A 13,191-nucleotide genomic window follows, 5' to 3' on the forward strand; every position below is an offset into this window, starting at 1 on the left:
GCGCGGTCTGCCGGGGCGCCTGTTGGTCTTTTTAGGAGTACGTTGTTTTAGAATCTTTATCCCTCGGTACAGGAGTTTGGAAGCTTTCTGAAAAAAAGATTTATTCACTGTTTGAGTAACAACTAAGTGATAGAAACTAGGTATTATTAAATAGTTGAACAACCCAACTAACTCTTCAGCTGAGTGTGGCTAATGAAGAAAAACACCCACCTGTGCTGACGGTCTCACTGACCGTCACCTCTTGACTCTGAACCCTGAGTACTGCACGGCCCCCGCTTCCTGCATGCGGCTCCTAGCCCACGTGGCCCGAGCCTGGCCTCGTCACCCACTTTTCACTTGTGACAGCTACCGCCCTCCTTGGGTCTGCTTGTACCTTGTGGGGGAGCTGCCCCACCAGTGGCCAGCTGTGCCCCGAGCCTGCCCCTCTGGCCTGCGGCTCCAGCACTTGCATCTCTCCCCTCCCATCTCAGTTTCCCCTTTTTACTGCGACCCATCAGCATGCACATGGCTCTCATTGCCCCATGTCCTCTTCCAGCTGCTGCCTCCTTTTCCTGCCCCTCCTCCCGTGTGTCTCTCCGGGTTCAAGTCAGAAGTTTTGCCCCTAACATTCCATGAAAATGTTTTTGTCACAGTTGACTTGACGCTGCTAAGTGGCCAGTTGCCGGGCAGTCGCCTCCTTCACTTGCCCCCCTGGTGCCGTTCTCTCGCTTCCTCACGGCTCGTCTTCTGCAGATGCCTTTGCCGTTACTGTGCATCCTCCAGCCTGGGGGTCGTTGAGTCGTCTGGCAGCAGGCAGCCCTCGAGAGGTCTCTGTGCTCTGTCTCCAACTCCTGCCTCCAGCCAGGCCCCACCCTGAACTCCCACATGGATCGTCGGCAACCTGCTCGGTCTCCTTACACATCTGAGCGGGGCTCGGAAGGTACCACGCAAAACCCAGCAGTGCCTGATCTTGGCCTCCCTGCCCCAGACCTCGTGCTCCTTGGCACCCAGCCAGCCCATCCCAAGTGAAGACAGTGTCCTCCTGCCCCTTGTGCAGGGTTTGGTAAAAAAACCCTGGGGGTGTTCCTGATGCCTGTGTTTGCTGTGATCTTTCTGGGATCTGTGATCCCCTTGTTGGTCTACATTGGCTGCAGGGCTCCAGTCCGCTTGTGGGCAGCAGGAACGGGAGGGGAAGGTGCCGGCTCCCTCACGGGGCCTCCCAGAAGTGCTGTTCAGCATTTATGCTTAAGCTCAGAGGCCAGAACTTGCAGTTGGCTGTCTCTAGCTTCAAAGGGACCCGAAGACAAAAACAGCCTGGTGGTGGGCTTATTGCTGCCCTAGCCCTGAATGAAGTTGGGGTTTGTGGCTCCTGTTCTCTGTCCCTTCCTCTGTTTTATTTTCTTTACAGCTTTGATCACAGTCTGACAACTGCCTCCAGTCTGCTTGCTTTTCTGTCAGAGGCCCTCATTACAATACGTGCTCCTCAGGGCAAGAGGCTGTGTTTTGCTCCATCACTCCCTGGCTTTGGCCAGGCCTCCAGGGATCCTTACGGTATCTTGCAGTGAGCCCCTCCTCCCTGAAACACGGTCCTGTTTGGCCCCCAGGCTCGCCACCCTGGCTGGGTTCCTCCCCAGCTCACAGCCACCCCTCCACCTCTGTGTGACCACCCACCGTGCTGGTGACCTCGTGTGGTCTCCTATGCTCTGAGGGTACCAGTGACTCCCAGATGGTTAGTCCGCAGTCCCAGAGCGCAGGATCCAGTGGCCGCACTTGGATCTCTGTAGGTAGCTCCGCATACGTAGACCTGAACTTCTCAACTTACCTGCCTCCTCCCCAAACCTACTCCCCATCTTCCTTGGCTCAGGTTAAAGCCTTGACCACTCTGTCCTCAGCTTGCATCCATATGTCCTTCTGCTCTGGCTCCAACATGGATTCAGAATTTGACTGCGTCTTACCTTCTCTCCTCCTGCCACCGTGGCGGAAACCGTCTCTGGGTTGAAGTAGCCTCCTGCCTAGTCCAGCTGCAGCCGTGCCCGGCACAGCCATCACAGCGCTGTAGCAGACCGTGCCATTCTCCCGTCCTAGTAGCTTCCTGTGTTACCTGGGTGCAGAGCGAGGTTGTCAGCGTAGCCCTGCAGACCCTGTGACTTCACCTCGGCCTCCTCCTCCCCGTCCTCCTCCTCCACCTCTGCTCCCCTCGGGCACTTAGCCACTGGTCTCCCTGCTGCTAGAAGATGTGCTGGCGTGGGGGCCTCCGGGCCTTTGTACTTGTTTACTTTGCCTGGAATCCTCTTCCTTCAGGTATTCGTCTGTCTTATTCCCTCACCTTCTTGGATCTTTGCTCAGGTGTCACCTTCTTAGCGAGATCACTTTATTTAAACTGGGAGCCCTACCATCTCCCTCTTCTCGGTTTTCCTCCCTAGCTGTTAACTGTCATACTGCATTTTGCTTCTTTGTTTCTAACCCCTGGGATTGTAAGTTTTATGGAGGGCAGAGAAGAAATATTTCTTCAGTTAACGAATGAACTATTAAATATTATTTTGGCAATTCTGTCCAAAGAAATAAAAATTGAAACAGAAATAAATGTAACTTCGAATGGATGAGACGTAATATGTTATATACCCAGAGAACACAAACAAGCTAATTGGAAAATTACTACAGTTAATGAGAAAGTCTGTGTCAGCAATAACCAGTTAAAGCACCTCATGGGAAAATACCCATTCACAATAACCTAACAGCAACAGAAATAAAATGTCAGGGTAAGCTTTACTGGGCATCGTGATGGATACTGAAGGAGACACAACATGGTTTCTTAGTAGAGGCCTAGGGAAGACCAGTAACAGCAGAGAGTGTTGTGTCTGAACAGACTGATGACTGGAGGTACCATCCGACTTTTTTATGCTGGATCCCGTACTTCTTACTTGTAATCAGGGAGGCACCCAGGAGGGTGGGGCCTGATGCCAGAGGCAGGTGTGAACCTCGTTGCACAGCTGTTGCTTCCAGTCGCACCTCGTAGCTAACCCGCGAGGCAGCCTGCTCGGCCGGTGGTACGTACACGGGTCGGTTCGGGTGCCCGTGTGTGGTCGGTGTGCTGTGTTTGGCCAGTGGTCCCGTCCCGGGGCACGGAGGGCACTTGAGCGCGTGGAGGCCCTGGTGCTCCCAGCATGCAGGTGTCGGTGTGTGGTCGGTGTGCTGTGTTTGGCCAGTGGTCCCGTCCCGGGGCACGGAGGGCACTTGAGCGCGTGGAGGCCCTGGTGCTCCCAGCATGCAGGTGTCGGTGGCCGGTACTCCGCTGCGTGGCAGCTCGTGCTGCTTTGCTCATACCTCTCTTCCTAAAACGGACCAGGGCACGACAAGATTTCTGCAAGTACCCAGCGGACGGCCGGTGAGACGGTCCTGCACTGAGAGAAGAGAGCACGGAGGTGCTGGCAGTGCTCTTCCCGCCTCAAGCTCTGTCAGCCGCTCTGTGAACGGTCTTCCTCCTCAGAGCCCCCTCGAGGCTGACCAGAAGTGTCATTTTCTTTAAGAAGCCTTCTGAAACTGGATGCGCCTCCCTCAGGGTGTGTGCTGTGCTTGGGAGATGAGCCCGGGGGAGCAGGAAGCCATGGCCATTGGGAGACTGACCCATGCCACACGGGAACATGAGGCAGAGCTCCGTCTAACGCTGCAGAAGATGTTCCTAGCTTTGTGATGAATAGTTAGAAACCTCTTCTGAGGCTGCTTCATTGTGAAAGATAAAAAGTCCCATGACATTGGGGAAATCCTTCCTTCCTGTGCTGGTAGAAATGGCTGAAAACATGATGACAAACTAAGATGCATTTCTTTGTCAGCAAATACTGTCAGAAAACCCACAGCAAACATTGGAGAAGGTTTGAAGAAACTAAAGCAAATGACACAGTGTAGGAGGATTGCTATAGAGCTGGGTGAAAGTACAGATGTTTTATACAAATCTTAACTTATGGTGTTTGCCAGATTCTGTTTCAATTATGAAAACAGGAAGGATTACTTTTTATGAGTCACTGAAGGGGAAAGATGTACTGAAGGAAATATAATTTAACATCAGCTAACTAAACAGAGAAATCCTGTGATCTTAAAAGCTATAATGCAACAAATTACCAAGGAAAAATTGAGTGGATTTGATTAATACATATTTAAATCTTTGGTATACTCAGATAAGATAGAACCAGAATTTAAAAGCAAATAACGATTTTAAAAAGCCACCAAATATGAACCATAAAGAGCTGATTCACATTGATGGGAAAGATCCAAGACCTCTTTTCCTTATTGAGTTTTAGACAAGGAGCACAAAGGGAAAATGTATTGGATTGAACCATGTAAAATTGCTATTTTGTGGGTTAAAAGACAATGGTTGAATAGGTTTATAACATGTAAAGAGATTTAAAAAAAAAAACACAAAACTTTCCGTAAAGAAAAGCTCAGGATGAAGTGGCTTCACTAGTGAATTCTGTTAAATGTTTAAAGAAGAATTAACACTGATCCTTAACAAGCTCTTCAAAAAAATAGAAGAGAAAGGAACATTTCCCAACTCACTCTGTGCGGTCAATATTACCCTGATACCAAAACCAGACACAGATATCTAAGAAAACTACAGACCAGTATTCCCTATGAATGAATATAGGTCTTAAAATCCTCTACAACACCCTAGCAAACTGTATCGGACAACATATGAAAAGGATTATGTACCAGGAGTAAACGGGATTTACCCCAGGATTGCAGGGTTGGTTCAACATGCAAAAAGCATGTATAAAAAACAGTATAAAGGACAAAAGCCACATGATCATCTCAATAGACACAGAAAAAAAAGCACTTGACAGAATCCAACGCTTATTCATGGTAAAAACACTTAACAAACTAGGAAAAGGAGAGAACTTCCTTAACCTGATAAAGAGCATCTATGCAAAAACCACAGCTAACATCATGCTTAGTGGTAAAAGACTGAAAACTTTTTCCCCTAGGACAAAGAAGCAAGGATGTCCATTCTGGCCACTTCTGATTCAACATTGTCCTGGAGATTGTAATCAGGGCAGTTAGGCAAGAAAAAGAAATAACAGACATTCAGATTGGAAAGGAAGAGACAAAACTCTATTTGCAGATGAAATGATCTCGTAGATGGAAAGTCCTAAGGAATATACACACACAGACACACACAAAACTTATCAGAACTCATAAACTAGTTCAGCCATGTTGCAGGATACAAGATAAATATGTAAAAATAAGTTGTACTTCTATATTCTAGATATGGACAATCGAAAAGGAATGAGGAAAACAATTTTACTTATAACAGCATGAAAAATAATAAAATAGGAATAAGACTTCACTGTTAAGATAGCAATAAATTGATCTATAGATTCAATCCAATCCATATCAAAACACTAGCTGGCTCTTTAGCAGAAATTGAGAAGCCAATCCTAAAATTCATATGGAAATGCAGGGGGTCCAGAATAGCCAAGACAGTCATCTGAGACCACTCAGGCTGCACTAACAAAATACCACAGACTGGAGTGACTGATACAACAGATATTTATTTCTTAACAGTTCTGGAGGCTGGGAGGTCCAAGAGCAAGGGGCCATCAGATTTGGTTCCTGGTGACCCTCGTTTTGGTTTGCTGATGGCTGCCTTCCCACTGTGTGCTCACATTGATCCCATTATGGAGTCCCCACACTTGTGACCTCATCTGAACCTAATTTTGTTTCAGACGCCCAACTCCAGATAACCGTCACACTGGGGACTAAGGCTTCAACATACGAATTTTGGGGGGGGACCCAAACATTCAGCCAATAGCAGTCTTAGAAAAGAACGAAGTTGTAGGGCTCACATTTCCTACTTTCAAAACTTACTACAAACTACACTTCTTGATTACGGTTAAAAGGCTAAAGATAGATCAGTGGGCTAGAACTGAGAGTCCAGACATAAGCCCATACATAGTAATTCTCAGTAAGAGTGCTAGGACAGTTACATAGGGAAGGGAGAGGCTTTTCAACAAACGGTTCCAAGACAACTGGATATCAACTTGCAAAAGAAAGAAGTTGAGTCCTTCCCTCACACCGTATATGAGCATTAAGTCAAAATGGATCAAAGGTTAAATGTAAGAGCTAAGATTCTTAGATATAACACCTAAAGCACAGGAAACCAAAACAATTGTAGGTTGGACTTCAAAAGTGAAAAGCTTGTGCTTCCGAGGACAGAATCGAGAGAAATGTTTGCATGTCACCTCTGGTAATCTAGTAGTGTCCAGAATCTACTAAGAGTCCTTAAAATTCAATAATGTAAAGACAGCCCAATTTTAAAATGAGCAAATGGTTTGAATAGACTTTTCCAGAGAAGATATACAAACAGCTAATAAGCATTGAGAAGCTATTCAACATTATTAGTCATTTATGAAATTCAAATTGAAAACCAGAATGAGATACCACTTTATGCTCCCTAGAATGACAAATCAGAAAGATGGACGGTAGCAAGTGTTGGATGAGGATGTGGAGAAACTGAAGCCCTCATACAGTGCTGGGGCGCGTAAAATGGTAAAGACACTGAAAGGCAGTCCGGCAGTTCTTTAAAAAGTTCAACATAGAGTGGCCAGCAATTCCACTCCTAGGTGGAGCCCCCGAAGCAGTGAAAAGGTGTCCCCACAAAAGCCTGTGCGGGAGTCTTTGTGGCCTTATTACTCATAATAGCCAAAAGCGTATGAATGTGTCAGCAAATGTGGTATGCCTGTGGGACGGAACACTATTCTTCAGCCATAAAAAGGAATGAAGTACACGTTACATCGTGACTGAACCGTGGAAACATTATGCGAAGTTAGAAAAGCCAGACCAAAGGCCGTCAAATGTATGATTCCATGTGTACGAAGTGTCTACGATGGCAGACCCGTGTAGGCAGGGAGTAGGTTATTAGTGGTCAGTTGCCCGACCGTGGGGAGGACTTCATAGGTATGGGATTTCTCTTGGGGTTGATGAAATGTTCTGGAAGTATTTTGCGGTGATAGTTGTACAACCTTGTGTTTATATTAAAAACTAAATTGTACACTTTAAGAGGGTGAGTTTTATGGTATCTGAGTTATATTTCAGTTAAAAATTGGTAACATAATGATGGCCTATCAGTTATTTTTGTACGATTCAACTTAATAGACAGTTAAAGAACACTCACGCAGGGGTGCCTGGGTGGCTCAGTCGGTTAAGCATCTGACTGTTGATGTCAGCTCGGGTCTTAATCTCAGGGTCGTGAGTTCAAGCCCCGCATGGAGCCTTCATAAGAAGAAAAAAAAAAGCATTCCTGCACAGTGCTGGCCGACCTGGGGAGAGTACCCATGACCTACGACTCTGCACACGTGTGCAGTTAGCTTTTAGGATCAGTCCACAGTGTTGGAGTAGCCAGGTCAAAGGTCAGACAGAGTTTTGATAACTGCTGTCAAACCCTTCCACACGCTCCCTGCCAGCCACATGTGGGGTCCCGGTGACCCCACGCCTCACCACAGGTTTTCTGTAGCTACACTATGCAGTGCAGCAGCCCTGAGCCCGTGTGGCTGTTGAGTACTTGAAATTTTGCTGGTCCAAATATGTGCTCTAAGTGTAAAATAAAATGTGTACTGGCTTTTAAAGATTTAGCATGAAGAGAAAAAATAATGTAAAATGTCTAATAAATGAAATATTTGGGGTGCATTGGATTAAGTAAAATAAACTAAAATCAGTTTCGTCCCGTTCTTTTTAATGTGGCTGCTTAGAAAACTTAAAATTATGTGCATCTGCAGCTCACAGTTCTCTTGGACAGCACTGCTCTGTGGCTTTATCCTTTCCGTTTCTCTTTTGTCCACTTATGCTCTAGTTATCTTTCTGTAGCCATTCAGATTTGTAGTGAGTGCCAGTATTGTGGACTTACCCTCCCCATCTTTGTTCTCTGTCTCCTGTGCTTTTGTGTGTCTTTTTTTCGTTTCCTTCTTGGTAGATTGATAAGGTTTTCTTTGTTCCATTTAGTTTCCTCTTGTGGTTTGGCAAGCTCACAAACACACCCAGGTTGTGACAGATCTGAAAGGTCTCCAGACATTGTTTCCAAGGGTCCCCTGGGGAGTAGTCTCCCACTGGTCTGCTGGTGTTGGAATATCCCATAAAGGGACCCCACAGCTGTACTGTGTGTCTCGCTTTTCCCCCTGCCCATGTCTGAGCTTCATTGTGTGGCACCCCACGTCAGTGGGCAGTTTACCATCCCCAGGGATGTATGTTTGAGATGGTTCCAATCTTGGGCTTAGGAATAAAACTACTAAAGAGCATTTGTATACAGTCTCTTTGTGGTTACTCTGTTTGTTTCTCTTGGGATTGGAGTTGCTGAATGATGTGATATGTGTATGTTTACTGTCGTAAGAAACAGCCAGACTCTGTTCCTGAGGATCACCCACGCCACTGCCAGTGAGAGCATCCAGGTGTCCTGAGCCTGGCCGGCAGGTGGTGAAAGTCTTCCTAGCATGCAGTAGCGTCCTGTCTTGGGCTCTCCGGAGAAACAGAGCCGTCCAGTAAGGGAGGGAAGACACAGGGAGAGGGGACGGGGGAGGGGAGAGAGGTTGAGACTGAGCGTGCAGAATTGGCTTTCGGGGTTATGGGGGCTGAAGAGGTCTGCAGTGGGCAAGCGGGAGCCCCAGGAGAGCCGACGGAAGTCTGCTTCACTCCGCCCAGCGTTCAAACGAGATTCTCCAGACACACCCAGAGCCGCATCTGACCCTGTGTCTGCACCGTGTGGCCTGGTCAGCTTGACAACACATAGGGCTAACCCTCCTGTGTCCCATTGGGGCTTGGATTTGCATATTTCTGACTAATGATGTTACGTGTCTTTATTATTAGCCTTTTGTATATCTTCTTTTGTGACTTTTTGTTAAAACCTTTTGCCCGTTTTAAAAATGGGATTGTCTCCTTGGTCTTGAGTTGTAAGTTTTAAATACGTTCTAGATATAAGTCCTTTGTTAGGTTTACATACACTGAATGTTTTCTCCTCGTCTGTGGCTTGTCTTAAATAATTGTCTTTCAAAGTTTTAGTTTGATAAGGTTTAATTAATGAATTTTTCTTTTATAGTTAGTGCATTCTGTATCCCTGTGAGGAATCTTTGCCTACTTAAGGTTGTGAAGGTTTTCTCCTATGTTCCCATCTAGAATTCTATAGTTTTAGCTTTGACGTTTGGGTCCGTGGCCATTTAAGAATTTTTTCGGACCGAGTGAGGTCCGGGCTGAGGTCCTCCCTCTCCCATGTGTCTGTCCGGTTCTGCACCATTGTTGCGGAGCAGGTCCTCTCTGCCCTGGGTTGCTGGGCTCCTTGGTTGGGGGTCCATTTCTGGGCTCTCGGCCCTCCAGCGATCCTGGTGCACGGCTGCACCAGGGCCCCACTGTCTCGTTCGATGTAGCTTCATGGTAGCTGTTGAATCAGATACCGTTGCCGTGTCTTATCAGCGTCGTAGGAATATTTTTTTATTGTGGTAAAACATAACATGAAACTAACCATCTTCATCGTTTTTAAGTGTGCAGCAGCATTAGCTATATGTATGTGAGGTCTTTAGAACTTTTCAGCATGCACAGCTGAAACTATGGACACATTTGTGTTAATCAGTTAGAAGTGCGGTTGACTGGGTGCTTATAACAACAGAGAGTTCTTCTCCCAAGTCCTGGAGGCTGGAAGTCCAAGACGAGAGTGCCAGGGTGGTCTGGTTCTGGTGAGGGCCTCTTCGTGCGTCCCATGTGGTGAAGACAGCCAGTGGTCCTTTTAGAAGGATGCTGATCCCAGTCATGAGGGCCGCGCCCTTGTAACCCAGTCACCTCCCAAAGCTCCACCCCCGTATGCCATCCCGTTGGGGGTAGTATTTCTGTCTGTGTGTTATGAGGGTGGGGACACATTCAGTCTGTTGCACCATTAAACCCCTCCCCTTTCCCCCAGCCCCCGGTAGCCTCCCTCCTTCCTTCTGTTTCTGATCGTTTGGCTGCTCTCCGTTATCTCACGGGAGAAGAATCATACAGTTTAGTCTTTTTGTGACTGGCTATTTCACTGGGCATAGAGTCCTGCAGGTTCATCCATGTTGCAGCATATGGTAAGATTTCCTTCTTTGTAAGGCTGAATACATTCCATTGGGTGTATACACCACATTTTGGTAGTCTGTCCACCCGTCCACGGACACTGGGGTGCTTCCCTGTCCCAGCTGCTGGGCATGATGCTGCCGTGAACACAGGGGTGCCGGCATCTCATCGAGACCCTGCTCTCCGTTCTCCGGGGAACACACCCAGACGTGGAATGGCTGGGCCGTGGGCTCATTCTGTGCTTAGTGTCTTGAGGACCCTCCACGGTGTTTTCCACGGCGGCTGCACCCCACGGTGCACGGGGTTCCAGTTGCCCCACGTCCTCGCCGAGGCTTGTCGGTCTCCGCTCCTTTGAGAGCAGCCGTCCTGCGGGGTGTGGGGTGGGGTCTGCCCGTGGTTTTGACCTGCATTTCCCTGGTGCTTGGTGATGCTCAGCACCTTGCCCCGTGCGGGTCGGCCACTGTGTATCTTCTTCAGAGAAATGTCTGCTCAGGGCCTCTGCCCACTTTGGTTGGGTGTTGTGTCTTTGCTGTGGAGGGGTTTTCCGCCTGCCCCGGGTACCAGGGCACCGGGTGCCCTCCCCATCCTGGGCTGCGCACTGCAGATGGCTTCCTCCACTTCGCACGAGTTTTATGTTTGATGTGATCCCATTTGTCTGCTTTTGGTTTTGTTGCCTGTGCATTTAAGACGACATTTTAATATTTGCCTCTATTTTGGAATTCTTTCAAAATCCCTTGGACTTAGAGTCACCTTACCCACATTTCTTAGGCTGTGGATTGGTTTCTTTCCCTCTAGTTTGTATCATTTACTGGTGTCCTTCCTCACTGCCCTTTGCTGTATCTTATTTCCTCTCATTGATTTTGTTGTTTGTCTCGCCGAGGGGCTCTCTGAGTAATTTTCCTCCCAGAAAAGGGTTGTGGGCGCTAACCTTGGCAGTCCCTGCATGTCCAGAAGTATCTTAATCCTGCCCTTCTTCTGGAATGATAGTTTGGCTTGTTCAGGATCTTCAGCATTTCTGAAATTCCATTCCTTCATTTGGCAAAAGCCCTTTTGGGAGGAGCCTGTGAAGGAGCTGCTGGTGACTGAGCAGCGGGGGATAGCTGGGGAGAGGCAGGGGGGGCAGGACCCCAGGCTGGGTGCCCTGTGGGCACAACGCTGAGCAGCTTTCCGGGGCCCGCTGCCTGGTGTCCATGGGACGGAAGCTGGCACAGGAGGCTGCTTAGTGCTCCCGGAGTGTAAATTCTGGGAGCTCCGGGGGTGGGGGTGGTGCTCTGGGCCAGGCCGGTGGGGGGCACAGGACAGGTGGGGGTGTGGGCAGCAGAAGGTGAGGTCCTGAGAGCTCCGCCCTGTGGAGCTTGTGACTGGGTGTGGGGCTGGAGCACCGAGGGCAGCTCGTGAGTCCTTGGGTGGGAAGAGTAGCCATAGGAAGCTCCTGTCCGGGCCATTGGGAGGTCAGACTCTCAGGAGTGGAGGCTGAGGGGCTGACTCAGGTTCAGGGGAAGACGCAGGCCATGTGGTGAAGAGCACAGTGGGGCTCACAGCCCCCAAGAAGTGTACAAAGTCCTGACTTAGTTTCTTTTATCAAAAGATAGAGGAATTGACATGGACTGTAACCTAACAGTGTAAATTGCTGGGCCTGGATATCGATAATGGACTGAAGGTGAATATTAGAGTGTTGCCTGCTTCCTTTTTGGATAAAAGTTAAAAATGGAGACCAGCCTGTAGCGCTTGCTTCCGAGTGTCCTTTTGCCTTCCCTTTGGCTGAGGGATGAGCCTCAGGCCGAGTGTCATGAGCAGAAGGCAGGATCTGAGAGTCCAGGGAGTCCCGTGCTGGTGTCCACTGAGCCTGGGTACGTTGACCACAGGGAGACCTGCTGCGTGTGTAACGGCGCTCACCTGCTGCTCACCTGGACTTCAGCTGCCTGGAGCCGGGGACGTTCCCGTCACCTGCGTGTGCTTGGGCTGACGATGTGTGCGGTGTATGGCTTTTTCTCTTTTCCTATGTTATGGTTGCTTTGATTGTATTTATTGAAATGTAATTGTAATGTCTGAATCAGAATAAAACTTGGAAGCTTTTGTTAGCGGGCATCATGGGATTTCAGTTCACTTTTCAGTAATTCTGTTTATTGTGTTTTATGAAAGTGTCCGCCAGGTCAGATTGGAAGCACACACCTACCCTGGAGCAGACGGTTTGCAGGGCCCCTGGGGTGGGTGGGGGCTCTGAGAACACTCCAAGATCCCGAAAGGGAGGATGCGCGCGTCAGCGTCCCTCCACCGCCTGGCCTCTTGTCCAGGAGGGGTCTAGCAGATGCATGCACCTGGGTCTCTGTGCTGTGCTGTGCTGTTATGAGGTACGTTTGCCAACACTGAGGCTCAGGGCAGGGAGCCCTTTCCTTTGGACGTGGAGGACGGGGCTCGTGTCTGAGCCTGGCCACCTACTCGCAGCTTCACCCTTGTCCGCGTGCCACAGTGGGAGGCTCTTCAGGGATTGAAGCCAGGACAGGCCTGGTTAGGTCGTGGGTGTTGCGGGTGCTCTGTGCCACTCCACGTTAAGGATGGCCCTTTGGCTTCGTCTAAAGACTCTCCTGTCTTGCTTGTGCTAGACTGTGGCGTGGTGGCAGGAAAGGCTACTAGACCTGGCTGCTGGGGATGAGCTCTCCCCAGGTGGCATACGTGGTTTGTCTAATGGCATTCTGCCTCTTGAGCTGGTAAGACCCGAGGTGTGGACAGGACTCTTTACCCACTGCCACCGTGTCCCCAGGGCAGCCTGAGGGGGGTGGCAGCTGGGGCACGGACAGTACTGGACCCCTGGCCGGGTCATGGGGAAGTCCTGCTGCAGGGTCCCCTTGCTGGTGTCTAGGTCCCGTCAGCATCTCTGCTCCTGGGAATCCCAGGCTCCTCCCTGGCACACATTGGTGCCTGGCACCTGTTGGAGCCGGCAGTGAGGACTTCCACAGTGGACCGCTGGCCCCCGGGGTGTCCACGCCGTGTGAGCAGCATCTGATGAGCGCGAAGTGGTAGACCCACAGCCAGGACAAGGGAGGAGTGCTGGCAGCTACTCTTTCTGGAAGGACAGAAGTGTAACAGTGACATGTCATCCTTCCTGGGTCTTTTGTCAGGTGTTCTGTAGGGAAAGGTGGTTTTGTC

The 13,191-nt window shown here is 49.2% G+C and overlaps 1 protein-coding gene across 3 annotated transcripts in view; it reads left to right on the forward strand.

Annotated features, from left to right (window-relative positions):
- MAEA (macrophage erythroblast attacher) overlaps window positions 1–13,191 on the forward strand; it is a 33,482-nt gene that overhangs the window by 5,183 nt on the left and 15,108 nt on the right. The window lies entirely within an intron of this gene.

This window comes from Phoca vitulina, unplaced genomic scaffold (assembly GCF_004348235.1).
Source record: "Phoca vitulina isolate PV1807 unplaced genomic scaffold, GSC_HSeal_1.0 scaffold85, whole genome shotgun sequence".
In the NCBI taxonomy this organism is placed as follows: domain Eukaryota; kingdom Metazoa; phylum Chordata; class Mammalia; order Carnivora; family Phocidae; genus Phoca; species Phoca vitulina.